Consider the following 27,743-nt stretch of genomic DNA (forward strand, 5'->3'; position numbering starts at 1 on the left):
CTCACTACTGAGATATGGTTGGTAACCAACTACTACCAGGTTGAAGTACAGTACTACATTCTATGCTGAACACTGGGGAAATATCTTGCCCGTCAATCCAAACCTAATTTTCTCTCTGTACTTTTTAACTCTCACATTGTTACTTCAGTCTGTTTCCCATTTTATAAGCATTCTTCTACCAGGTTATCAAATCTTTTACTACTACTTTCTAGCATTACTGGAAAAATATGTAAATAACATGGCGATATCCACATTCTTCAAAATTTCCTTCTTAGATGAATGGGAAAACGTACCATGGCTGAGCCGTTGTTTGCATTCGAGTAGTTTGGGAGGGTTTTGGGTTTTGTCAGAAACTTAGATGATGGTCTGGATCTCTTAGGGGAATTTGTTTTGGGTGTTGATTTATTGTCATACTTGGGTTAAGACTGTTGGCATTAGGCTGAAATTCCATCATTACAGATAAAGGAATGAATAGTTCCATAATCACATGCTCTCACTCATAACAGGGGCGCTTACTTACACCTGCAACTCTGTCTGCTTAGTATAGTGCTATTCCGTATTGGTGTTGTACCACATGTTTCATACACGCTTGTACACTGTAGGTAGTAGGTTGGCCAGGGCACCAGGCGCCCGTTGAGATACTACCGCTAGAGAGTTATGGGGTCCTTTGACTGGCCAGACAGTACTTCTGGTTACGGTTCTTTCCCTTTGCCTACACATACACGGAATAGTCTGGCCTATTCTTTACAGATTCTCCTCTATCCTCCTACACTTGACAACACTGAGATTACTAAGTAATTCTTCTTCTCCCAAGGGGTTCACTACTGCGTTATAATTGTTCAGTGGCTACTTTCCTCTTGATAAGGGTAGAAGAGACTCTTTAGCTATAGTAAGCAGCTCTTCTAGGAGAAGGACACTCCAAAATCAAACCATTATTCTCTAGTCTTGGGTAGTGCCATAGCCTCTGTACCATGGTCTTCCACTGTCTTGGGTTAGAGTTCTTTTGCTTGAGGGTACACTCCGGCACACTATTCTATCGAATTTCTCTTCCTCTTGTTATGTTAAAGTTTTTATAGTTATAGGAAATATTTATTTTAATGTTGTTACCGTTCTTAAAATATTTTATCTTTCCTTGTTTCATTTCCTCACTGGGCCATTTTCCCTGTTGGGGCCTCTGGGCTTATAGCATCTTGCTTTTCCAACTAGGGTTGTAGCTTAGCAAATAATAATAATAATAATAATAATAATGGATTTGATTTTTTATCTTATCACTCGCTCTTCCCTGCACTGTTAATAGACCATCCTATCTTTTTATGATAGCACAAGCTTTTTCATGTTTGAATTTTTGTGTCGTTCTTGCTCGGAAGTTGCTGTATATAAATCGAGGATTGCTTATTTGCATTCACCTTGGCTTTCACTTATCACCAACTGGCGCCTCACACATTGGTGACTGCTGGAGTGCCCAGGTCCCTCCCGCCTTCCCCCTCACTGCTGTGTCTTACTGTTTGATGAGGCCGTCCTCCGACACTGACTCTACTCTCAAATCCAGTTTTGCATCATGGGCGTGACTCAGTCAAGCACCAAAGCAGGTTACATTCTTGCGGCTATCCCAAAGGACGCTTTCACGGAAATCTATGATTGGCTATGCAAGCAAGGAGACACCCCAATAATGTACGATGCCCTCAAATCATACCTGCTGGAGCAGTACCTGCCATCGCCAGCTGCCCGCATAGCAAAACTTTTTCAGCTCTCAACAACCACTGGGGAACCAAAAGGCTTCGCTTGCCCTCAGGGAAGTGACCAGTATTGCTTGTCTGTAACCTTACGCAGACGGCTCTCCTCATGAAGTAAATCTACTCCATTCCCTTTGGGTACGGTGCCTACCCAAGCCTGTACACTCTGCCATCCCAGAGGTCGACATTTTGCCCATGAACCTGATGACCAAATTTGACGCCCTTATGGACGTCTACTTCACCACCTTCAAGATCTCCATCAATGCCTCCACTCCTGACAGAGTGAACAACTATTCAACATCGCCCAAAGCTGACGTTAATGCTGTAGGACACAGACGTCCACCCCGTGACATGTCGTAGCGTCGATAAAACCGCCCACCACCCACCACTCGCTCACACCCCAACCAACAACTACTACAGCCACTTACTGATGTCCATCGGCTGCAGTTATGCAACTACCACTCCAGATTCGGGGCTGCTGCAAAGAAATGTTCGAATGGTTGTCAGTGGCCAAAAAACGTGTAAGTAGGCCATCACTTGTGGCGGTGGCCTCACCTGTCACTAATCTTTTCTTCTTACATGATGCAGATACAGGCGTGCGAATTTTTAGTAGACACGGGCGCTTGCCGTTCTCTTAGTGCTAAGGTCACTTGCCAAAACACGACATTGTCTGAATCTGCTGACGTCCGCCTAGTAGCTGCCAAGATATCTGCGATACCTGCCCATGGTGACGAGAACTTCACATTATCGTTTGAAAGCGCCAAATATCACTGGAAGTTTCTCATTGCTGACGTTACATTGCCAATCCTCGGGGCAGATTTCCTCTCACATTATCAGCTCCTGGTCGATGTTGCTCAGTGACAGCTAGTCAACGCTAAATGTTACTTCGTCAACACCTCTCCAGCCAGCCCCCTCCAACCTCATTCTCCCCATCAGTGCACCCACGGATGCCTACGCCCACCTCCTCACGTACATAGAAGTTTTCCATCCAGAATTTTGTCAAACGCCTATGGTTCCTGCCAAACACGGTATTTATCACCATATACAGATGAAGGGGCCCCACAGTATTCGCCAGATGCAGGCGTCTGGTACCGCATTGTTTGGCAGCCACTTAACAAACATTTGCTGAAATGGAAGAAATGGGCCTTAGCCAACAGGCCTCAAGCCCATGGTCATCACCCTTACACATCGTTTGAAGAAAGATTGCTCTCTGCGTCTGTGTGGGGATTACAGGCATCTGAACATGCAGACAGAACTGGATCACTATCCCCTCTCAAACATCGCTAACGTGACCTCATACTTGCACAAAGCGAAGGTTTTTCTCCACGCTCGGCCTCCTGAAGGGGTATTAGGTGCCCATGAACCCAGAAGATATCCCCAGGACTACCATCACCAACCCCTTCAGTAAATACACCTTCAATTACTCCTGTTTTGGCCTTCGTAATTCTAGGGCCACTTTTCAACGTCTCATGGACGACATCTTAGGGGACTTCCCCTTCTGTGCATGTTACGTGGACAACATACTTGTGTTCTCTTCCTCCAAAGAGCAATACCTCTGTCATCTACGTATCGTGCTCAACCGCCTACAACAGAATAGTCTTATAGTCCAGTATGACAAGTGTACCTGTGGCGCCAACGAAGTATCATTCTTAGGGCCCCGCATCATTCCTGAAGGAGTCCACCCCCAACCTGAGAAGGTAACAGCCATTCAGAACTTCCCCATGCCCTCGGTCATCAAAACACTGCAAAAATTCTTGATTATGATCAACTATTATCACCGTTCCCTGCCAGCCATCGCTGCCACTATTTCCCCCCTTCCTCTACGCCTCCCTTAAGGGCAAGCCAAAAGACATGAAATGGGGTCACCTTCAAGAAGTGGCCTTCTGCAACGCAAAGAATGCCCTGTCAACGGCTGCTGCTCTCACATTTCCCGTACCACATGCACCTCTCCTTCTCTTCACCAATGCCAGCAATGTCGCTATTGGGGCAATTCTCGAGCAGGTGGTCAACGGCTCGCCCCACCCATTGGCCTTCTTCAGTAGATAACCCTCTTAATGAGAGAATGCGTTGATGAAGTCATTGAATATCAGCACGGCATATCATTCCCGTGCTGAAACTTGGTGACAGGCAAGAGGGCTCTCGAACTTGGGGAAATTGATCCCCAAGTTCGAATCTAAATTTCTCTCCCTTTCCTCTATTTCTTCTGCTCAATATTACTTCGACCTTCTGATTTTATCAACTTTCTTTTGTCTTGCTGTCCTAACTCTATGAGTATTATTTCTCTAAAGTTATATATATATATATATATATATATATACATATATATATACATATATATATATATATATATATATATATATATATATATATATATATATATATATATACACATATATATATATATATATATTTGGGCTCAGGCCATGTCCTCCTTATGGAAGGTTCCTTTAAGTAGCTTCCTAGGGTATATTTGACTACAGTGATATTCCCAGAGAATTTAACTTAAGGTCTCCAGAATTCTAACTCCTGGCGCGAATATCCTTAAAGTTTCCTTTTAGGATATCGCATAATATCAGGGGATGTATTCTTGACACGCCACATAGCAATCTGCACCGCGCATAGCGTTTACGCTTCAAGGGAGAAAAGTGGCAAAATTAAAGAGGAGCCGTTATAAAGTTCCCTTCCTCCGTTAATATTTGAGTACTCAGATGGCGCCATAATTGTCGGCCATCTTTATTCCTTTTTCTGTAGCGGTTTCGCTCGGTGGTTTTCCTAGTGCTCTCTCATTATCAGGATTTATTATGCAATCTCCATCTTCTTCTGCCTCTGGAAAGTTGAGTATTTGATTCTTATGCTGTATAAATTTAGCTCTGGCCATAAAGTAAAAAATTAATTCGAATTAAACTAATTTTTTGGCAGAACTATTGCCTAGACTGGAGGCGTCTTCGGCGCTGTCGTTCGTAACGCATGAGTTATTCAGTTAGCCAGAACGACTTTCCCGGTATAATAGATTAAGTCAAAATAATTAGCTATTTAGTCTTCATTGCTAGGAATTAATTATATTATGCCGATAGTATTCACATTAGTTTCGGCGAATTAGGTAGCCGATCTTGTTTACGCTAGGCTTCCTAGCCTAGGTGTTATAGTTTACTCTCTTGCATGATATAATAAGTGTTCCTGGTGCTATTAAATTTAAATGAAGATAATAAGCAATTTATACATGTAAGATATATGAATTGCATATAAAATTTCCTCTTCTAAGATAGTATACGAGAGAGCTTCGATGAGTTAGGTAGTCGATCTCACTGTCGCTAGGCTAGTAGCCTAGTGGCTTTAGTATACTTTCATACAATCTCCCCGGTTACCCTCATATATAGGGTAATCCCTCTTTCCCTCCGAGTGTAGCCTGTGGCTACAATCCTAGTTGGTCTTGCCTCGAATTGTCATTCAGGCAAGTTTGGGCTAGGGTTTTTCTGCCCCTTCCCCTAGCTACTGATAGTGAGCTTTGGGTTTGGGTCAGAACCTCTGAGTACTTGTCGTGTGCCGGCAACTGATCGACAGGGTGAATGTACTCCCCTGTCGGATCTTGTTGGTTGGCATAGGAGGCCTTGTCTCCCTAGACTGCACTTGAAGGGGTCATGTGATTCCCTTCTCCCTGTGGTTTAGTCGACTAGTCCTGTGCTCGCAGACCCTAGGCTGAAGAATAGAGATTAATTTTCTGCCTAGGATGGCGCCGGCATTGGGACTCTGTTTCTCTATGATTAAGGGTGGTGGCTAGATGTTTGCCAGCCCCCTTACTGTATTGGCAGAACCTAGGCTGGGGAATGTATTCTCCGTCCGCCTAGGATAGCGCCAATACTGAAACAGCTTCCTCAAGTTGTGGTAGGGCCGACATGCTGCCGGCTCCTCTCACACCTTATACAGAACCCTTTCCCCTCCCCATTCTGTCCTTTAGTGATGACCTAGCCATCACACCCCTGTGGCCGTTGTCCTACAATCTCGCCGATTGCCGGCAGGCTGTAGAGCTGGCTTGGGCTTTTGCCTGTATGGCCTAGGCCCTAGTCGTATAGCTTCCCTATCGGACATGGAGCTCCGGGATAGCTCTAACGGCAGGTCTAGCTGCTGGCAGGAGACCCATTTGCTTTAGAGTGTTCTTCAGTCCTCCTTTGGGCTGCCATTCACATCCTATGACCGGCAGATACCGGCACGGAGGTGGATGGGTGGAAGCTTGATTATCCTTTATTCTCCCCTTCCATTAGAACCCTCATTCCGGAGGAAGGAAGTGAGACAGTGCTCTTACATCATCCTTCACTCCTTGCTTTCTCTCTCTCTCTACTGGCTAGTGCCGCCAGCTACTAACCTAACTGGCGGCTGCCGGCCACTAACCTTGCCGGCCACTAACCTTGCCGGCCACTAACCTTGCCTGCAAGATGCAGGCTAGACTTGTGGTCCGACAGCCATTAATTCATTGTCACATCTGACTTTGTCGGCTAGAGCCAGCCGAGTCTGGTATACCGGCCACTACCCTGTCACATTTGATACTGTGTCTCATGATATACTACTTCAAAAGCTGGAACATTATGGTACAGTATACGAGGCAATGCACTACTCTTACTCCAATCCTACCTAACAAATCGAAAACAATTTGTCACACTCGATGGTCATCTTTCAGAGATTATGGATGTCAAAATAGGTGTCCCTCAGGGATCAGTCTTAGGACCGTTATTTTTCCTCATCTATATTAATGATTTGCCTCGTTCAGTTGGCAGATTAAACTCCATACTTTTTGCCGATGACATCACGCTCCATCTTTGTCATAAAAATATTTATTCTCTTTGTAATTCTTTAACTGCTAACTTAAATAATGTTAAAAATTGGTTACTATCGAATAAATTGACCCTAAATGAGAGAAAAACATATTTCATAATATTTTCTTTGTGCAAAGTTCCCGGTAACATAAGAGTTGCAATAGGAAATCACACTCTTGACCAGAAGTCCAGTGGAAAATTTTTAGGAGTAATGTTTGACAATAAATTAACCTTCAGTAAGCATGTGGATATGATAGTCAATAAAATTTCCAAAGTTACAGGTATCATATATAGGCTGAAGGATTATTTCCCGCTATATATATTAAAACAACTCTACCACTCTTTAATATCTCCTCATCTAAATTACTGCATTACAGCGTGGGGAGTTGCAGTAGAAACGTTCTGCAACCGCTAATCATTATGCAAAAAAAACTGGTGAGAATAATAACTTCGAGTGATTATTTAGCTCATACATCACCTCTATTCCGGTCTCTCTCGATTCTGAAGTTGGAGGAGACCTACAAACTCTCCTTAATGAATTTGATGTTTCAAACACTTTCGCTGCATAAATATCCATCCATTAGACAAAAAATAATTCAGGTACAATCAGCACACCAATATGGAACAAGAGACTCTAACTTAACTCTTCCCTTCGTACGTGTAAAGAAATGTGAACAGTTTTATCTCTATCAGGGAGTTAAACAATGGAATACTCTGCCTGCTTATCTTAAGGCATTGCTTAGCATTCGATCTTTTAAAAAATCATATACTAATATGTTATTATCTGTGTACTAAGTGTTATTAGTGGACATTTCTTCATGACCTAACCATTAATGCAATAATGTTCTTAATTCTTATATTGTTTATTGCTTGTATACATTTGTAATTCTAGCATTTCTACCATATCAATGTTTAAATTCAAAATTTGCACTATTTATTATTCCGCCCTTCTTTATTATACGAATATACATTTCCATTTATTTTTAGGCTAAAAATCTCATTTATATGTGTCTGTGTATATGTGTATGTATATGTACATGTGTGTGTATATGTATTTGTATATGTATGCATATGTATATACTTATGTATATATATGTGTACATTTAGTTTATCTCTATCAATATTTACTTTTTATAAATTTTTTTAATTGATGATATTATTTTATTTGTATTATTGCCCGAAGAGCTCTGCTCCACATGGGCTTGGACCGAATCTTTTTTTGTAAATATTTTGTATGTAAATATGTTTTTGTCCAATAAACATTATTACATTGAATGCTGGCTGGGATAGTGTGCCGACAGCCGGTGACCCGCCGGTGTTCGGCAAGCCGCTGGCAATCCGGTGGGCTGCCGGCCATAAAAATTATCAATATTGTGTCAGTTGAATAGTGCCTTAGGTACTAGTCTTGCCGGCTGCAAGCCGGCAGCAACTACGGTATATGTATATACAGTAGCCAGTACATCTGTAGTATAGAGTATACTGCAGACAGAAAACTATGGTATAAAAGTATACAGTAGTTAAATTTTCCAACATACTCTGTGTGTCCAGACGCAGTCTAATGTTGAGGCCTTATAAGATTGGGAATGGAATTCCCTTTCTTTATACTGATAGATGATCAGTTATTTATGACCCTCATTATTAATCATTTTGGAAGTGGGTGTTGTTTACACTATTCTATCCTTATAGGCTAGACTCTTCCACCGGGCCTCCTGAGGAGGATAACCCTAGAGTTAATATTGAGGGAGGTCACAGCAATTGGCTGGGCGGAAAACACACGTATGTGTCTTTCCTATTTCATTTCTAGCTTACCTATCCTAAGCTATATGCAATAAAAAAAATGGAAAATATTATTATAATATTTATTAGTTTATCTAGTGAGATAGACTACGTTATACTCATTTTATTTTCCTCTCTTTACAGGAGGACCATGTGAAGTGCAACAGTGTCTTCTGCATCGTGCGTAGCAGGGACTTCTGTGGCCATCTGAAGTGTAGGACACACTCCCGCTGCTCCATCACCAAGGGACCTCTCAAATACTGGGACCCACAGGTATGAACTGTATGTAAAGACCTGGTGTATGAGGCTTTTGAAAATCCCGAGACAACGGAGTCAAGGGATGCAGCTCGGGACAAGCTGCGCAAATGGGTTCGTGGCTTCCAAAAGAATGCCGCAGGGCCTTACCTCCCCAGCGAGCGTATGAGAGCCTGTCTATTCCCCAAAGCATCTGCGGATGCTGTTATTCCTCAGCCTCACCCTGAGATCCCTTGCATCCAGATAGCCGTGGACACGGATGTGTCGGATGCGATGAAGGACATCCATCTAGATGATGAGAGGATGTCAGAGGTGTCAAAGGACACCGAAAAGGACCTACTGGTGGAAGGTCGAGATGAGGAGTCAACGTTGGCTCCAGAGACGGAAGAGGATGAAGTCGAAACAGTCTCTATTTCGTCGGTTCCTGCCCCAGAACCTGTGCCCTCTACGTCCTCCGCTCCTCAACCCAAAAGGTCGGACGACACCCTGTCTGCCATCAAAGCTATGATGGAGATGTTCGAGAAGAAGAGCGAACAAAGGGAAGCTGCGTTCAGGAAGGAGATTCTTCAGCTGGCAGTGACCCGTGGGTCTCAAAGGAGACTCAACGTAAAGAATCTTCCCTCGTGTTCCGAGGTAAACCCATGGAGGCATGCCGAGTACATGCCGATTACAAACGGTAAGATCTTTATTTTAGAGAAGCTGGGAGCTGTCCTTATCGAGAACATTGAGTTCTGGCCCAGCTTTGAGGCCTATCCAGACTGCTTCGTTCGTCTAAGGGCAGAACCTGTATCCAAGGAGGAGACAGAGCCTAAGGAGGCCATAGTGCTTGACCATATGAAGGCTCAGGCTTTGCTAGCCAGCAGTTTGAAGGACAGGGGCTTCACCAATTCGAAGGTGCCGGCCCTGAGCAAGAAACATACCTCTTTTCTTGCTCCAGCAACTATGGCCTTCCGCTTTGTGGAAAAAGGGTTTAAGGCGGTGATTAAGGCAGTGGAAGCTGGGAAACCTTGCCCTACACTGGAGGAGTGTAGGCCCCTTTCCCTAGCCTTGCCAGCAGATCACAAAGACTGGAAGGATATTCGACTTACCTTCTCAGTCGGGAAGTTGGAAGCTGATATCACTGGACGTCCGCTCAGTGAAAACTTCCCCAAGTTGTCTGAGTTTCTCCTGCGCTGGGAACAAAATACAAAGGAGAGGCTTGCTGCCTCTCTGTCCCTCCAGGTGTCCATGGAGGCAATGGCCAGTGAACAGAGATCCCCGGATATGTTCATTGTCATGGCCAAAACACATTTGGCAACCCTAACTAAAGACTTCTACAGCTTTGTTAGGGCAAGAAGGGCTTGTAGAGAGTTTGTGTTTGCCTCGGCTGCGGTCAAACGCGAGCCCAGGAAGTTGATATCTTCCAATATTTGGGGGAAAGACCTATTCCCAAACGATTTGGTCAAAGAAATAGTCGACAAGGCCGCCACGGAGATTAGAAATCTTCTCCAGAAGTGGGGCATGTCGGCTAAGAGGAATTCTTCTCCGGATGAGGGTCCCCAACCGAAGAGGAAGACAAAGAGGCCAAGAGTGCCATCTCGCCCTGCTAGACAACAACAACTTCCCGTGACCGCGGTGCCACAGATGGTGGCACAGCCCCAACCCACCAGCAGGTGGTGACTCAGTCACCAGCCTTTACTCCCCCCTATGAGAGGCAGACCACCACCTTTCGCCCTAAAGGTAGGGGGTCAGGTAGAGATTCCTCTAGACGTCCCTTGAGAGGAAGAGGGGGTAGGGGAGCACGCGGTTGAGGAGGCAAGCCCTCTGGAAACCAGAAGCAAGGAGATGCTTCCGGTAGAAGGAAGACTCTGACTCTTCTGGGATCGTTGAACCTTCGATCCCTGGGCCCACAGCCTAATCAAGAACGGGCTAGTTTGGAGCTGGAAGACAGCTCCACCATCATTTCCTCAGTTCTTCCAACACTCCACCCCCGTTCTGGAAGAATAAATCCGAGAGCTCTTGAGCAAACGGGTGATAAAGAGGGCAAAGTCCATCAAATTCCAAGGAAGGCTGTTTTGTGTTCCAAAGAAGGACTCAGACAAACTCAGAGTCATTCTGGATTTGTCGCCACTCAACAAGTTTATCGAGAACGACAAGTTCAAGATGCTGACCCTTCAACACATAAGGGCCCTGTTGCCCAAAAGGACATACACAGTCTCCATAGACATGGCAGATGCTTATTGGCACATTCCGATAAATCGCCAACTCTCCTCCTACCTACGATTCAGGCTACAAAGAAGAAAGTACGCTTTCAGAGCCATGCCCTTCACACTAAACATAGCCCCAAGGATATTCACGAAGCTTGCTGAAGCAGTCGTTCAACAACTACGCCTACAAGGTGTCCAGGTGGTATCCTATCTGGACGATTGGCTGGTGTGGGCAGCATCCGAGTCGAAATGCATGCAAGCATCCAAGAATGTGATCCAGTTCCTGGAACATCTAGGATTCAAGATCAACACCAAAAAGTCTCGACTATCTCCAGCTCAGAAATTCCAATGGCTAGGCATACATTGGGACTTACAGTCACTTCGTCTCTCCATTCCATTAAAGAAGAGGAGAGAGATAGCGAGATCTGACTCTAGAGACTTCTAAAATCCGACAGGATTTCAAGACGCCAACAGGAGAGAGTGCTGGGCTCCCTTCAGTTTGCATCAGTCACAGACCCAGTGCTAAGAGCACAGCTGAAAGATGCATCAGGAGTCTGGAGAAGATACGCATCAAACACTCAAAGAGATCTAAGAAAACCAATACTGATTCGGCTACGATCACTTCTCAAGCCATGGTCGGAGGCCAGAAACTTCAAGAGGTCAACACCTCTGCAACCGCCTACACCCTCAGTCGTCATCCACACGGATGCATCATTGGAAGGATGGGGAGGTCACTCTCATCAACGCAGAGTTCAAGGAACTTAGTCCTCTCTATTCAAGACCTTCCATATCAACATTTTGGAGGCCATGGCAGTCTTCCTCACACTGAAGAAATTATCCCTTCGCCCTTCAGTCCACATAAGACTGATTTTGGACAGCGAGGTGGTAATGAGATGTCTGAATCGTCAAGGCTCGAGATCGCCTCAACTCAACCAAGTGATGTTGGCCATCTTCAATTTAGTGGAAAAGAAGAGATGGCACTTGTCAGCAGTTCACCTTCAGGGGTTCCGCAATGTGACAGCGGACGTTCTATCCAGGATAACTCTGATAGAGTCAGAATGGTCCCTAGACGCAAGATCATTCTCCTTCATCTTACATCAAGTCCCGGAACTGCAGATCGACCTTTTCGCAACGAGCGTCAACAAGAAACCTCCTTGATACGTGGCCCCGTATGAGGACCCTCTAGTGGAAGCAGTGGACGCCATGTCCCTCGACTGGAACAAATGGACCAGGGTTTACCTGTTCCCTCCACCCAACCTGCTGATGAAGGTCCTCAACAAGCTGAGATCTTTTCAAGGAACAGCAGCCCTAGTGGCTCCCAAGAGGCCCCGAAGCAACTGGTTCCGTTTAATTTTGGAATTACAGCCGAGGCTGAATCCCCTGCCGGACCGAGTTGTCTAAACAAGTACAGAAGTCGACTGTCTTCGCTTCATTACAGAAAACCCAAGACCTTCATCTCGTGATTTTCTCTCCCTAGCAGTAAAGAAAAGGTTTGGGATCTCAAAATAAAGTATAGACTTCTTAGAGGAATATAAGTCAAAATCTACCAAAAGGCAATACGAGTCATCTTGGAGGAAATGGGTGGCCTTTGTCAAGGCAAGAAATCCAAAGGAAATCTCGATGGATTTCTGTTTGTCTTTATTTACCTTCATGAACAAGGTTTAGCAGCCAACACGATAACTACGTGTAAATCTGCCTTGACTAGACCCTTGCTTTATGCTTTCCAAGTAGACTTGTCTAATGAGATTTTTAACAAAATCCCTAAGGCCTGTGCCAGGCTCAGGCCTGCAGCACCTCCAAGGCCCATCTCATGGTCTTTGGATAAGGTACAACATTTTGCTTCAAGTTTGGACAACGATACTTGCTCTTTGAAAGATTTGACTCAAAAAGTTATATTGTTGTTTGCGCTAGCCTCAGGGGCTAGAGTTAGTGAGATAGTGGCCTTGTCTAGGGAAGAAGGCCATATCCAGTTTGCTGAAACGGGAGAGCTAAATCTCTTTCCCGACCCAACGTTTCTCACCAAAAATGAGCTACCCACTAAGAGGTGGGGTCCCTGGAGAATCTGCCCTCTGAAGGAAGATGACTCGCTGTGTCCAGTGGAGAGTCTAAAGGTTTATCTTTGCAGAACTTCAGACTTCAGGGGAGGACAACTCTTTAAAGGAGAAACATCGGGCTCAAACATATCCCTGAAACAACTAAGGGCGAAGATCACCTACTTCATTCGCAGAGCGGATCCTGACAGTACACCCGCAGGTCATGAGCCTAGGAAAATTGCTTCTTCGTTAAATTTTTTCCAGCTTATGGATTTCAAGAGCCTTCGCTCATTTACTAGATGAAAGTCATCCAGAGTGTTTTTCAAACACTACGCGAAGCAAGTGCAAGAATTGAAACGATTCGTGGTAGCGGCAAGTAGTGTACTAAAACCTGTCGCTTAGTGCTGTGAGGAACAGTGAATTATGTGGGACTGTAATTCTAAAGGGTGTACATGTTGGCACTTTATAGTGCAACATGGTAAGTGAAATGTCATCATGGTGACATTATGGACTGTTCCAGTGTACAAAGGTGATGAAACATAGACTGAACACTAAGTGCCATGTGTTTTTTTTACACAAGTGTAAATAGACAGACTTCTCAGAAAGACATTAGAAAATTTATTAAAATTTATTAAAATTTTCATGTGAGTGGCAAAGATTTTGTTTTCAGGTAAAACAAGCATTTCTGATTTATTCTGTTTTGTCTATGTTAATAAATTCTACTTCACTTGCATTTTTATGTTATTATAAATGTATGCTGAATTTTTTTTATTGTTTGACAATAAATGATTAATTGTTTTGTGCGTCTTATTTTGGCCTAAACATTTTAATAAAGTTATGTGAGAGCATTCCTTTCATTCCTTATTATTCTGCATAATTATATCGAGCAAAGGCAGTAACTTTGTTCCTATATGTATACAAACCTTTCTAGCTAGAAGTAACTTGTTTCAATACAAGATGCAAAGTTGTCTGTTGCAGTATACAACTGGACTGCTATACCTCAGATGCTATGGTGGCTGACATGAACCTGTGTTCATATTATAAATACAAACTTTGGCTAAAGGCATACAGTGAGACTTGTATGTCCTTTTGAATGCTAGGTGGGTCATATGAAATATGCAACTTCGAGACTTTTTCCCGAGTCTAGTTCGACTTTTCCCTGTAGGGGGCAGGAAGCACTAACATAGTATATGATTAGAAGAAATGACTTATAATGGTAATATCATAGATCTCTTAGGTCTAGATGACCAAGGAAATATTGTCTTGAGGTTTAAGGCACAACTGGGAAATCCACGGATACATTAATGCTCTGGTAAACTTCCATCAGGACGACATGCCTGAGCCCAAAAAACGGATTTTGAGCGAAGCGAAAAATCTATTTTTGGGTGAGATAGCCATGTCGTCCTGATGGACCCGCCCTCCTTTCTATGAAAGGCCTTGGCAGGATCCCTTCCGATAATAATGTATCTATAAGTACCAGCTTAACGCTACAAGGAATAAAGATGGCAGACGATTATGGCGCCACCTGAGTACTCAAACAGTAACAGAGGAAGGGAACTTTATAACGGCTCCTCTTTTATTTTGCCACTTTTCCCCCTCGAAGCGTAAACGCTATGCGGGGTGCAGATTGCTATGTGGCGTGTCAAGAATACGTCCCCTGATATTATGCGATATCCTAAAAGGAAACTTTAAGGATATTCGCGCCAGGAGTTAGAATTCTGGAGACCTTAAATTAAATTCTCAGGGAATATCACTGTAGTCAAATATACCCTAGGAAGCTACTTAAAGGAACCTTCCATCAGGACGACATGGCTATCTCACCTAAAAATAGATTTTTTGCTTCGCTCAAAATCTGTTATATATGTATTTATTTTATTTGTTCATTTATTTAGTTATCTATTTATTTTTATTTTATTTAAATGGCATGGATATTTCCACATTTGTTATTACTGCCTGCTTAGATGAATGGGAGAAGGGATCATGGTTGGGAGGTATTCGCATCCAAAGCTCTATATGAGAGTATTGGATGATCTCAGCCATCCCAAAGAAGGTCTGGACCTTTTTGGCAGAACTACTCTCAAGGGTTGGGTCATCAGAATCCAGGGGGATCCAATCCTTGAGGTGGGACTTTTCTGGCCGGAAGCCAATCATTACAGATATGGGGAGGATGATTCCATATTTGCTTGGTCTCAGTCCTAACAGGTGGGTTTAGCTTACACCTGTGCCTCTATATCTGTTTTGATGCTATCCTTTGGGTAGGGTATGGAGTGGACCATCTGGGAAGTATACTCTCATTGTGCCGATAGTGGAGAATGAAAATTTCCTTTCCAACGTATGATACTTTCTTAAAATTCTCAAGCAGGTGAACCAACAAAACAACCAACAATAAACAAAGAAAATCCCACCCTTAACTATGGAGCCTTCAAATACTGACTCCCATCCCCTGAATTTGCTGACTCTCCCCCGGTACTTTTGACGACCTCTGATAATGTGAATAGGGAAAGTTCTGTTGATGACCTTGGAACGGGTAAGGACCATTCTACTAATATTCTAAAATAGAGTAATTTGGGTAACGCGAGGAAACTTCGAATCCTTTATGTTATCCAAATTCCAATAGAGACAAACTACGATGATTTATATAAAGCATTTGAGTGCTATAGAAGTATAAAAGAAATAAGGATGAAACTTGAAGATGAAAAATGGGAATCATGGATATCTTACTGTACTTATGACGAAGCATTTAGTGCAATAAGTAATATGAATAATATTAAAATTAATAACTTGAATGTCGCAGCTGCTCTCTCTGATAAGGTACCAAAGGAATTGAATGTATATAGGCCTGCCGATTGGTTGGAAAAAGACGCCGATTTAGTTATGCCCTCCGAGAGAAAGCCAAAACCACCAATGTGGCTTATAGTTGAATCAAAGGGAGTTACAGGGAATTATTTTAAAATATGCAAATTGATTCAGAAAAAAGTAGGAACTATTGCACTGGGCGATATATCTTGTTTTGGAAAAAAAATAGTTTCCTCATTCATGCCAAATCAAGTACACAGTCTGTAATACTGTCTAACATAAAAACATTTAATGATGATATTGAGTTAGATGTCAAACCCCACCTAAATTTTAGCTACGGAAGGGGAGTCGTTTTTTACAGAGATCTGTATTAATTTACAGAGGAGGAGATACTGGCCATGTGTCCATTAAATGTATGGAAAGTTCACAAAGTCCCAGGTACATCAATGATAATCCTTACATTCCAGGATGCTGATGTACCTTTTCATATTGTTATTGAGAACGAAAGGATTAAAGTAAGACCATTCAAGCAGAAGCCACTGCAATGCTTTAATTGTTTTAAATTTTGGCACCCATCTAAAGTTTGCAAAAATGAGAAAATGTATGGTATTTGCTCCAAATCTTACCATGGAGAGTGTGTTCTTGGAGCCAGGTGTTTAAATTGCAGCTCAAATCATAAATCCACAAACAAGAGTTGCGAGCTATGTAAGTTGGAGGAAGCTGGCCTCAACAAATTGAAGTTAGAACATATAAGTGTGACCCATGCCTAAAGACTCTTAAATAAACCAAATACATATGCTAAAGCATTAAAATCAAACCAACCTAGTACTGCCAATAGCTCAAAAAAGTATACCATCTGATAAAATGTCAAATAACGAGGTAACCATATTACCTCCTGAGGCTTTACCATGGTGTATTAACACTAGGGCATTGCCCATTGCTGTACAGCCTTCATCCCCCATTATAAAAAATAGTACAAACCTCTCTCAGACTGTGTCCTTGCCTGATTTGATGGAGGTTCCACTTAAGATCAACTTATCTGATGCATCTGTAGTGGGAAAGGTGCAAAATCTTAGAATCGTACCATCTATTAATCGTAAAAGAGAGAGACCTCCATCTCTCTCTCCCCCCTCCATTAGAAACATTAAAGTTATGGCATCAAATAAATTTTGATGTTTTGTCTGTTGATGTTTCTAATGAACAAGAAGATAAACTGAATAAATCAGAAATTCAAGTTGAGGTCCACCATCCACCTCAACAAGTAGATCAAAAGGATACAAAGAAAAACACGAACGTAAAACCCAACATAACAAGACCATCTCTGAAGAAACCTACAGGTAATAATGTTAGACTAAAAACTGCTACTGGGAAGACCTCATAAAATGTCTTCCAGAAATAATTCATAATTTTCTCCTCCATTTTGCAATGGAACTGTCAGGGTTTAGGGGCGAAATATGAAGAACTTAAGCTCCTAATTCATGAACATTCCCCCATAATTGTATATCTACAGGAAAGTATGCTTGATGCTAACACTCCTAGTCCTTGAGAGTATGTTAGCTATAGAACACCATATAATCAACAAGCAGGGAGCCATGGCGGAAGTCTCATGTACGTTCATCGAGATGTTCCCCAAATACCTATGTTTATACGTACAACCCTGCAGGCAGGGGTTGTACAAATTGATATAGGGAGAAAATATACAATATGCTCTCTGTACATGTCTCCAAATGATAATATTTTATATGATGATTTAGCAGAGGTCATTCAACAACTCTCTCAACCTTTTCTCTTACTGGGAGATGTGAATGATAGACATCCTTTTTGGGGTTTACCAACCGTGTGTCACACAATCGTACATAGTAACGACATTTCTTTTTTTGTATACATTATGCTTTGTATCTTCGCTCTCCCCTCGCAGTGATAGGGACCTGAATAAACGTGTCTGTTTTTCTTACCGTTAACTGTTAACAGCAGTGGTTGCCGGTTGAACATGAAATTGCCTGTTATGTTTTTATGTCGATTTTGCCTGGAGTTTATGTATATATAAACGAATGTTCTATAATAAAGTTACTCAGTTGCTTTCATCCTGCCTTCTTAGTCACAGCCTTTCTCGGCCCGTCACATTGGTGACCCCGGAAGTCGACTCGCTCCTCCCGCCTTCCACCTCCCCCCTTCATCATTGGTAGTATGGCGGACTCCACGGAAGTTGGCGCCGCCCCATTGAAACTTTCGTTGTTCGCCAGAGGAGAGGATTTTGCTTGGTTTCAGCGCGCAGAAGTCCAGTTCCGCATCAAGGGAGTGACTCGCTCAACCACCAAAGCGGATTATGTTCTCGCGGCGATACCCGAGGACACCTTCCCGGAAATATCTGACTGGCTTTGTAAACAAGAAGACACTCCAATAGCGTATGACGCCTTCAAAACATACATTCTGCAGCAATACTCGCTGTCGCCAGCCACCCGTATAGCAAAGCTTTTTCAGCTCTCAACAACCGTTGGGGGACCAAAGGGCTTCGCTCGCCCTCAGGGAAATGACCAGTATCGCTCGCTTGCAACCTGCCGTAGACGGCTCTCCTCGTGAGGTGAACCTACTTCGTGCCCTTTGGATACACTGTTTACCCGAACTTGTACGCGATGCCATACCCGATGTCGATAGTTTACCCATAAAGGACTTGATGACCAAAGCCGACGCCCTTATGGACAGCCACTTTACGACCTTCAAGACCTTCATCAACGCCTCCACTCCTGACAAAGAGGACGCCTATTCAACGTCAACCGAAGCTGACGTAAATGCCGTAGGACAGACACGCCTACCCCGTGACGTGCCGGAGCGGCGACAAAGCCACCCATCACCCACCACTCTCTCGCCCCAACCAACGACTTTTACAGCCACTTACTGCCGCCCATCGGCCGCAGTTTTGCTACTACCACTACAGTTTTGGGGCAAAAAAACGTGTAAGTAGGCCATTGCTCGTGGCGGTGGCCTCCCATGTTTCTAATCTTTTCTTTTTACATGATGCAGGAACGGGCGTGCGTTTTTTGGTAGACACGGGTGCTTGTTGTTCTCTTTTGCCAAGGGAACTCTTCAGGACACGACGTAGTCTGTCTACGTCTGCCAACGGATCTGCGATACTCACCTACAGTTATGAGATCCTCACATTATCGTTTGGAAACGGTAAATTTAATTGGAAGTTTCTCATTGCTGACGTCACATTGCCAGTCCTCGTTGTTGATTTCCTCTTTCATTTTCACCTTCTGGTCGATGTCACCCACCGACGATTGGTTAACGCAGACTCGTACTTGTCGACACCTCTTCAACCCGCCTCGCTCTCCACATTAGCGCACCCATGGATGCCTACGCCCACCTCCTCACGTCATACCCGGAAGTTTTCCATCCAGAACTTCGCCAAACGCCCACGGCTCCTGCCAAGCACGGTATTTATCACCATATCAAGACGATGGGACCCCCAGTCTTCGCAAAATTCAGACATCTGGCAACGGAACGATTGGCAGCCGCCAAACAGACGTTCACTGAAATGGAGTAAGTGGGCCTTTGCCAAAAGGCCTTCAGCTCATGGTCGTCACCCTTACACATCGTTCTGAAGAAAGACGGCTCCCTCCGTCCGTGCAGGGATTACAGGCGCCTGAACATGCAAACAGAACCGGATCACTACCCCCTCCCAAACATCGCCAGCGTGACCTCCTACCTGCATAAAGCGAAGGTTTTCTCCACGCTTGACCTCCTGAACGGGTATTATCAGGTGCCTATGAACCCAGAAGACATCCCCAAGACTGCCATCACCACTCCGTTTGGTACATACACGTTCAATTACTCCTGTTTTGGCCTTCGTAATGCTGCGGCCACTTTTCATCGTCTCATGGATGGCATCTTAGGGGACCTCCCCTTCTGTGTATGTTATGTGGACGACATACTTGTGATCTCTTCCTCAAAAGAGGAACACCTCCATCACCAGCGCATCGTGCTCGACTGCCTGCAAAAAAAAGGCCTTGTAGTCTGGTACGACAAGTGTACCTTTGGCGCCAACGAAGTGTTGTTCTTAGGGCACCGCATCACTCCTGAAGGTGTCCATCCCCTCCCTGAGAAGGTAGCAGCCGTTCAGAACTTCCCCACGCCCTCGACCGTCAAAGCTCTGCAGGAATTCTTGGGCATGATAAACTATTATCACCATTTTCTGTCAGCCATTGCTGCCACTCTTGCTCCCCTCTATGCCTCCCTCAAGGGCAAGCCAAAAGACCTGAAGTGGGGTCCCCTTCAAGAAGTGGCCTTCTGCAATGCAAAGAAGGCCCTATCAACTGCTGCAGCTCTCACTATTCCCATCCAACATGCCCCTGTCCAATGCAGAATCGGGTTATTCTACCTTCGATCGTGAATTGCTGGCGGTGCACTTGGCTGTCCGTCACTTTCGCCATTTCTTAGAAGGTATGCCCTTCGTCATTCGCACAGACCACATGCCTCTGGTGCACGCCTTCACTCGACAGTCTGACGCCTGGTCCGCCCGTCAACGCAGACATCTCTCCGCCGTGGCTGAATACAATTGCACCCTTCAAGACGTTCGTGGGAAAATGAATCCCGTTGCTGATGCCCTGTCAAGAAACACGTTGGCTGCCGTTCAACTGGGATTGGATTACAACGCCTTGGCTGAAGCTCAACGACAGGATCCAGAGTATCAAGCATGTAGGACATCCTGCACATCCCTCCGTTGGGAAGACATCCCCCTCGACGACTCCAACACCACCCTCCTCTGTGATGTCAGTACTGGTAGACGGCGACCTTGGATTCCTGCTTCCATGCGCCGACAGGTGTTTGATTTCATTCACGGCCTTTCACATCCCTTGTGCCATTCTATTGCACAGCTGTTGAAGACAAAGTTCACTTGGCACGGCATTTCTAAGGATGCTAAGGATTTGGTCCGCGCCTGTACTTCTTGCCAAACTTTCAAAGTACATTGACACACGGATTCAGGAGTGGGCACCTTTCCTCAACCTCAGCGTCGTTTTGCCCACATTCATGTCGACGTTGTAGGCCCCCTACCCACATCACACGGACATCGTTACCTGTTTACTGTCATCGACCGCTCCACTCGTTGGCATGAAGCCATTCCCATGGAAACTCCAACGTCCGCCTCATGTACATCTGCCTTACTCTCTGGATGGATTGCAAGATTTGGTATCCCTGAGCATATTACTTCTGACAGGGGTACCACTTTCACCTCTCAATTGTGGACATCATTAGCGAATCTCCTGGGCATCACCCTACATCAGACAACTGCCGACAACCCTGCTGCCAGTGGAATGGTTGAACGTTTTCATCGCACCCTCAAAGCAGCTTTGATGTCCCGCTGCAAGGATTCCAACTGGTTTACTCAGCTTCCCTGGGTCCTCCTGGGACTATCCTAAAGACGCCCTCGACGTCTCGGCAGCTGAAATGGTGTATGGCGACCTGTTGGTCGTCCCTGCCAAATTTTTTCCTTCTGCAACCTCCTCCGACGATCTCCAGCGCATACGTCACGTCGTGGGAAAATTTACTCCATGCCGCCAGACTTACAAGCCCCCAGGGAAGCATCACATACTGACAGACTTGCACTCTGCAACGCATGTCTTCCTACGCAACGACACTAGCAAGCCACCACTAACACTCCCTTACACGGGCCCTTTCCTTGTGATCCGATGCAGTTCAAAAGCATTCTTACTAAACATTCATGGCAAAGAAGACTGGGTCTCCATTGATCATCTAAAACCTGCTTATCTCCTGCCAGATGACCCGCCTACAGTTCGCCTCTCTAGATCAGGGCGCCCTATTTAACATGTACAGTATGTCATTTTTATGGGGGGGGGGAGCCATGTACCAACCGTGTGTCACACAATCGTACATAGTAACGACATTTCTTTTTTTGTATATATTATGCTTTGTATCTTCGCTCTCCCCTCGCAGTGATAGGGACCTGAATAAACATGTCTGTTTTTCTCACCGTTAACTGTTAACAGCACCGGTTATCGGTTGAACATGAAATTGCATGTTATGTTTTTATGTCCTTTTTGCCTGGAGTTTATGTATATAAAAATGGATGTTCTATAATAAAGTTACTCAGTTGCTTTCATCCTGCCTTCTTAGTCACGGCCTCTCTCGGTCCGTCACAGGGGTGATGTTTTGGCAAACACAAGGGGCAATATTATCTCATCAATTGTGAAGACTGAGGATGTGGGACTCCTTAATACAGGAGAGCCCTCGCACTTCCATGTTCAGACAGGTACCTTGTCATGCATTGACCTTTCAATTGCAAGCTCTAACTGCCCTCTTGATTTTGATTGGATGACATTAGATGATTGGCATACTAGTGATCATGCACCAATCATTATAAACACCAACAAGGGTCCCCCTTTACAAAGATCGCCATGATGGAATCTTGACAAGGCAGACTGGGTTAAATTTTGTGAGCTAAGTGAAATCGAAGGGATTGCAGAACAGTTTGAAAGTATTGATGATGCCATAGACCTACGGAATGGAACTCTCCATACAGCAGGAATCAATTCGATTCATAAAACCACAGGACTATTCAAAAGACAATCAGTTCTGTGGTGGTCTTCAGAATTAACAGCCTTGCACAAAGCCACCAGAAAATCTCTGACTAGATTGAGTAGACGCTGTACGGATGAAAATTTGATAACATACAAAAAGTGTAGAGCACAGTTCCGTTGTGCCGTGGAAGAAGCTAGACGCCAATCTTGGGTGGCTTTTGTTTCCTCCATTAATAGTAGAACACCACCATCTTCCCTATGGAGGAAAATAAAAAAGATTGCAGGCAAATTTACCCCAAACCCACCACCAGTGTTGAAAGTGAATGGTCAGAATGTGACTGAAGGAAATGAAGTTAGCAATGACCAATTTTCAAATGTATCCTGCAAGAGTGTAGCAGCTCTTGGTCACCAGTACAGGAGCATTGAAGAAAAGAAAATTTTAAATTTTGCAACAGGAAGGGAAGAATCATATAATTCTCCTTTCACTGAAAGAGAATATGATTTGGCACTTTCCACTTGTAACGATACAGCCCCTGGACCCGATGGAATTCCATATGCAATGATTAAACATGTACATTTTAGTACAAAGTTATTTATTTTAAGCATTATTAATAGAATATGGCATGATCATAGTTATCCAAATGTTTGGGAACTAGCCATTATTTTAGCCTTTTTAAAACCCGGTTAGGACAAGTTTTTAGCAGCAAATTACCGACCTATTGCATTGACATCTTGTTTATGTAAAATTATGGAGATGGTCAATGCAAGGCGGATGTGGTACCTTGAAAAGAAAGCTATTTTATCACCGATTCAATGTGGATTCAGAAAAATGCACCCAACGACTGATGTGTTGATAAGACTTGAGTCCTCTATTTGTGAAGCGTTTGCTTCCAAACAGCACCATATTAGTCTTTTTTTACCTTGAAAAGGCATATGATACCACTTGGAGATATGGTATACTTAAAATAATTCATGAATTGGGATTGAGAGGAGATCTGCCACTATTTATTCAGGCATTTCTTTCAAATAGAGTTTTTCAAGTGAGAGTGGGGGAAACTCTATCAGAGAGTAAATACCAGGAAGAAGGAGTTCCTCTGGGTAGTGTGCTGAGTGTAACCCTTTTTGCACTAGCAATTCCCCGAGATGTTCTCTCAACATTATTTGTGGATGATCTCTCCATATCATTTGCTGGAGCTAGAATGGCAATGGTTGCGGGAAAAGTACAACTCTCAATTGACAAAATTATCCAGTGGGCCGATATGAATGGATTCAAGTTCTCGACAAGTAAAACTACTATTGTACATTTCTGTCGTATCCGGGGAGCATCCAGACCCGGACATATACATTAAAGGTCAATGGATCCCATGTGTAGGGGAAGCTAAATTTTTAGGTTTGATATTTGATTGTAGACTTACATGGGTTTCTCACCTAAAAGCGTTAAAAGCTAAAAGTGTTGAGGCTCTGAATCTTTTAAAAGTATTGTCCCATACATCATGGGAGGCAGACCGCAATACTATTTTAAAATTATACAAGGCCTTGATTTTTTCCAAAATTAGTTATGGGTGTGAAATATACTCTTCAGCCACCCCAAGCCGGTTAAAAATATTAGATTCAATACATCATGCTGGTATTAGATTGTCCACAGGAGCGTTTAGAACCTCGCCTATCACAAGTCTCCTTGTTGATACTGGAGGGTTACCTCTAGACCTTTACCGAATGTCTTCCATTATTCGGTATTGGTTTAGATTGCAAAGACTCCCTAACTCTTTAGCCTTTCAGACTGCAAGCCTTGTAAGACACACATCATACTTTGAGTTGCACCCAAAATCTCCTCAACCTTATGGCTTTCGGGTGAAACGATTATTAAACAGTGGATGTAATCAGAAGTAAGGTACTTCCATTCAAGGTATCATCAATGCCTCCATGGAAATTACCAGAGATATCTTTTTGTAAACACTTTATTGGAGTTAAGAAGAATATGACTGACCTAGAAGCCAGGTCTCTTTTTATGGAACATATTGAAGAACATAGAAGATCGACTTTTATATATACTGATGGCTCCAAATCTGATGCTGGCATTGGATTTGGAGTACATAGTAATGGTTTTAATTGTAGAGGTGCACTTCCTCTAACAGCTTCCATATTTACTTCCGAACTGTATGGCATATTAACTGCTATTGAGAAAATAGCAGTGGAGAAGGAGGGTAATTTTACAATTTTTAGTGATGCAAGGAGTGTCCTTCAAGCTTTAGAAGTTTTTAATTCTAGTAACCCTCTAGTTTTAAAGATTTTAGAATGGCTTTTTATTATTGGACTGACAGGTATAATGGTTCAATTTTGTTGGGTTCCAGCACATGTAGGTGTATCTGGGAATGAGAAGGCAGATTCACTGGCAATGAATGCTGCATCCGAGTTGCCACCAAGAAGGTATCCTATTCCGTGTAATGATTTCCTACCTAACATCAAGAAATTGCTTTGCAATAAATGGCAACAGTACTGGGATAGTCTAGATGGCAATAAAATGAGAGAAGTAACAAATGTCATATCTCCTTGGAGGTATAACATGATGCCCCGAAAATGGGAGACTTTGTCGTCTCTGTATTGGTCACACTCGGTTGACACACGAGTTTCTGCTGAAGGGCTAACACCAACCGTATTGTGACGACTGTTTAGTACCTCTAACAGCGAGGCATTTGTTGACCGAATGCCCCAATTATAATAACTTAAGGAATAGATATTTGTTTGAGGCTCGATCTGAGGGTGGCAGGTTCATCCTTGCCAAGATTCTTGGACATGATGTGTCCTACTATGCAAGTGGCATTTTTAGATTTATTTCAGAAGCAGGTCTTTTGAAATCTCTAACTTTTAAAATGACATTCAGCTTTTATGGTTTTAATTGAATATTCTTTAATTTTTTTTATATATGTAAACTAAATTATATCTGCATCAATGACCTTAGATGTCAGGGTGCCTGAAAACTAAATCAATCAATCAGTAGAAAACTGTCCAAGTCGGAATCCGGCTACACTACCTTCAACCGCAAATTGCTGGCATTGCACTTGTCAGTCTGTCACTTGGAAGGTACCCCCTTCGTCATTTGCATGGACCACATGCCTCTGGTGCACACCTTCACTCGACAGTCCGACACCTGGTCTGCCCGTCAATGCCGACATCTCTCCGCCATCCTCAGTGAAGTCAATGCTGGTAGACCTAGACCTGGGATACCTGCTCCCATGTGTCGACAGGTGTTTGATTTCATTCATGGCCTTTCACATACCCTGTGCCATTCTACTGCACAGCTAGTGAAGACGAAGTTCATTTGGCATGGCATTACTAAGGATGCAAAGGATTGGGTCTGCTCCTGTACTTCATGCCAAACCTCAAAAGTACATTGACACACGGATTCAGGATTGAGCACCTTTCCTCAGCCTTAGTGGCGGTTTGCCCACATTCACATCGATGTTGTAGGTACCCTACCCACATCACGAGGACATCGTTATCTGTTTACTGTCATCCACCGCACCACTCTCTGGCCAGAAGCCATTCCCGTGGAAACTACAATGTCCTCGTGTACATCTGCCTGAGTATGTCCCTGATCATATTAGTTCTGACAGGGGTACCATTTCACCTCTCAATTGATGACATCATTAGCAAATCTCCTGGGGATCACCCTACATCAGACAACCGCCTACAACCCTGCTGTCAACGGAATGGTTGAGTGTTTTCACTGCACCCTCAAATCACCTTTGATGTCCCGCTGCAAGGACTTCTACTGGTTTATCGAGCTTCCCTGGGTCCTCCTTGGACCAAGGACCACCTCTAAAGATGTCCTTGATGTTTCGGTGGCTGAAATGGTATATTGCGACCAATTGCTCGTCTCTGCCAATTTTTTTCTGTCTGCAACCTCCTCTGACAATCTCCAGCGCCTACAAAACGTTGGAAAATTTACTCCATGCCCCCAAACTTACAACCCTCCAGCTAAGCTGCTCAACAGCACTAGCAAGCCACCGATAACGCCTCCTTATATGGTCACTTCCCTTGTGACACGTACGCCGAAGGCTTACTGCATCAACATTCGTGGCAAAGAAGACTAGGTCTCCATTGACTGCCTAAAACTAGCATATCTCTTGCCAGATGACCCGCCTACAGTACGCCTCTTTAGAGCAGGATGCCCTATTTCACATGCATGTCATTATTAGGGAGGATACATGTACCACGTGTTTCATACACGCTCATATATTGTAACGATTTTGATTTTTTATCTTATCACTCGCTCTTCCCTGCACTATTAATAGACCATCCCGTCTTTTCATGCTAACACAAGATTTTTCATGTTTGAATTTTTGTGATGTTCTTGCTCGCAATTCGCTGTATAAAAAATCGATGATTGTTTAATAAAGTTTAGTTGCATTTACCTTGCCTCTCAGTTATCACCTAACTGGCGCCTTGGACAGTATGGAATGAAGTGGACCATTGTGAAGGAAAATTTCTTGAACTAATAATAATACTTGCTTGATATTTTTTATCAGTTACTTGTCATCATCATCATCATCATCTCCTATTGACACAATGGGCCTCGGTTAGATTTCGCCAGTCGTTACTATCTTGAGCTTTTAAATCAATACTTCCCCATTCATCATCTCCCACTTCATGCTTCATAGTCCTCAGCCATGAAGGCCTGGCTCTTCCAACTCTTCTAGTGCCTTGTGGAGCTTAGATGAAAGTTTGGTTAACTAATCTCTCTTAGTGAGCGCGAAGAGCATGCCCAAACCATCTCCATTTGCCCCTCACCATAATTTCTTCCACATATGGTACTCGAGTAATCTCTCTTATAGTTTCACTTCTAATCCTGTCCTTCCTTTAAACTCCCAGAATTCTTTTGAGTGCTTTGTTCCCAAATCTACAAAATCTGTTGGATGTTATTTTACAAATACTTGTATCCATACAGTAACACCGATCTCCCTTCACTGATATATAGCCTGATTTTAATATGTAGTTACAGGCGATTTGATTTCCAAATTTTACTCAACCTAGCCATTATCTGATTTATTTTTTTAATCTTTCATTAAACTCTAATTTAGTATCTTCAGAATTTGAAATCATAGTTCCTAAATATTTGAATGATTCCACCTCATTAATCCTCTCCTTCCACTAATATTTCATCTTTCATTGCATATTCCGTTCTCATTATCTCTGTATTTCTTCTATTTATCTTGAGCCCAAACTCATGTGATATTTCATGCATGCTGGTAAGCAAGTTTTGCAAGTCCTGTGGTGTTCTGCTAATAAGGACAGCGTCATCAGCACACTCTAGGTCAGCTAATTTCCTGTAACCAATCCAGTCCAATCCTTCTCCACCATCCCCAACTGTTCTATGCAGTACAAATCCATGAGGAGGATAAAAAACATAGGTGACAACACTTTCCCCTTTCCCTTAGAGTACACCATTGTTCACTGGAAATTAATTTGATAGGACTCCACTAATATTAACTTTGCACATTCTATGCTCATGAACAGACTTAATCAAATTTACTTATTTAAGATTAACACTATAATAACGCAGGGCTTTCCACAAAATTGGCCGGTGCACAATATCAAATGCTTTTTCATGTCCACAAAT

Source organism: Palaemon carinicauda, chromosome 15 (assembly GCF_036898095.1).
Source record: "Palaemon carinicauda isolate YSFRI2023 chromosome 15, ASM3689809v2, whole genome shotgun sequence".
NCBI lineage: Eukaryota > Metazoa > Arthropoda > Malacostraca > Decapoda > Palaemonidae > Palaemon > Palaemon carinicauda.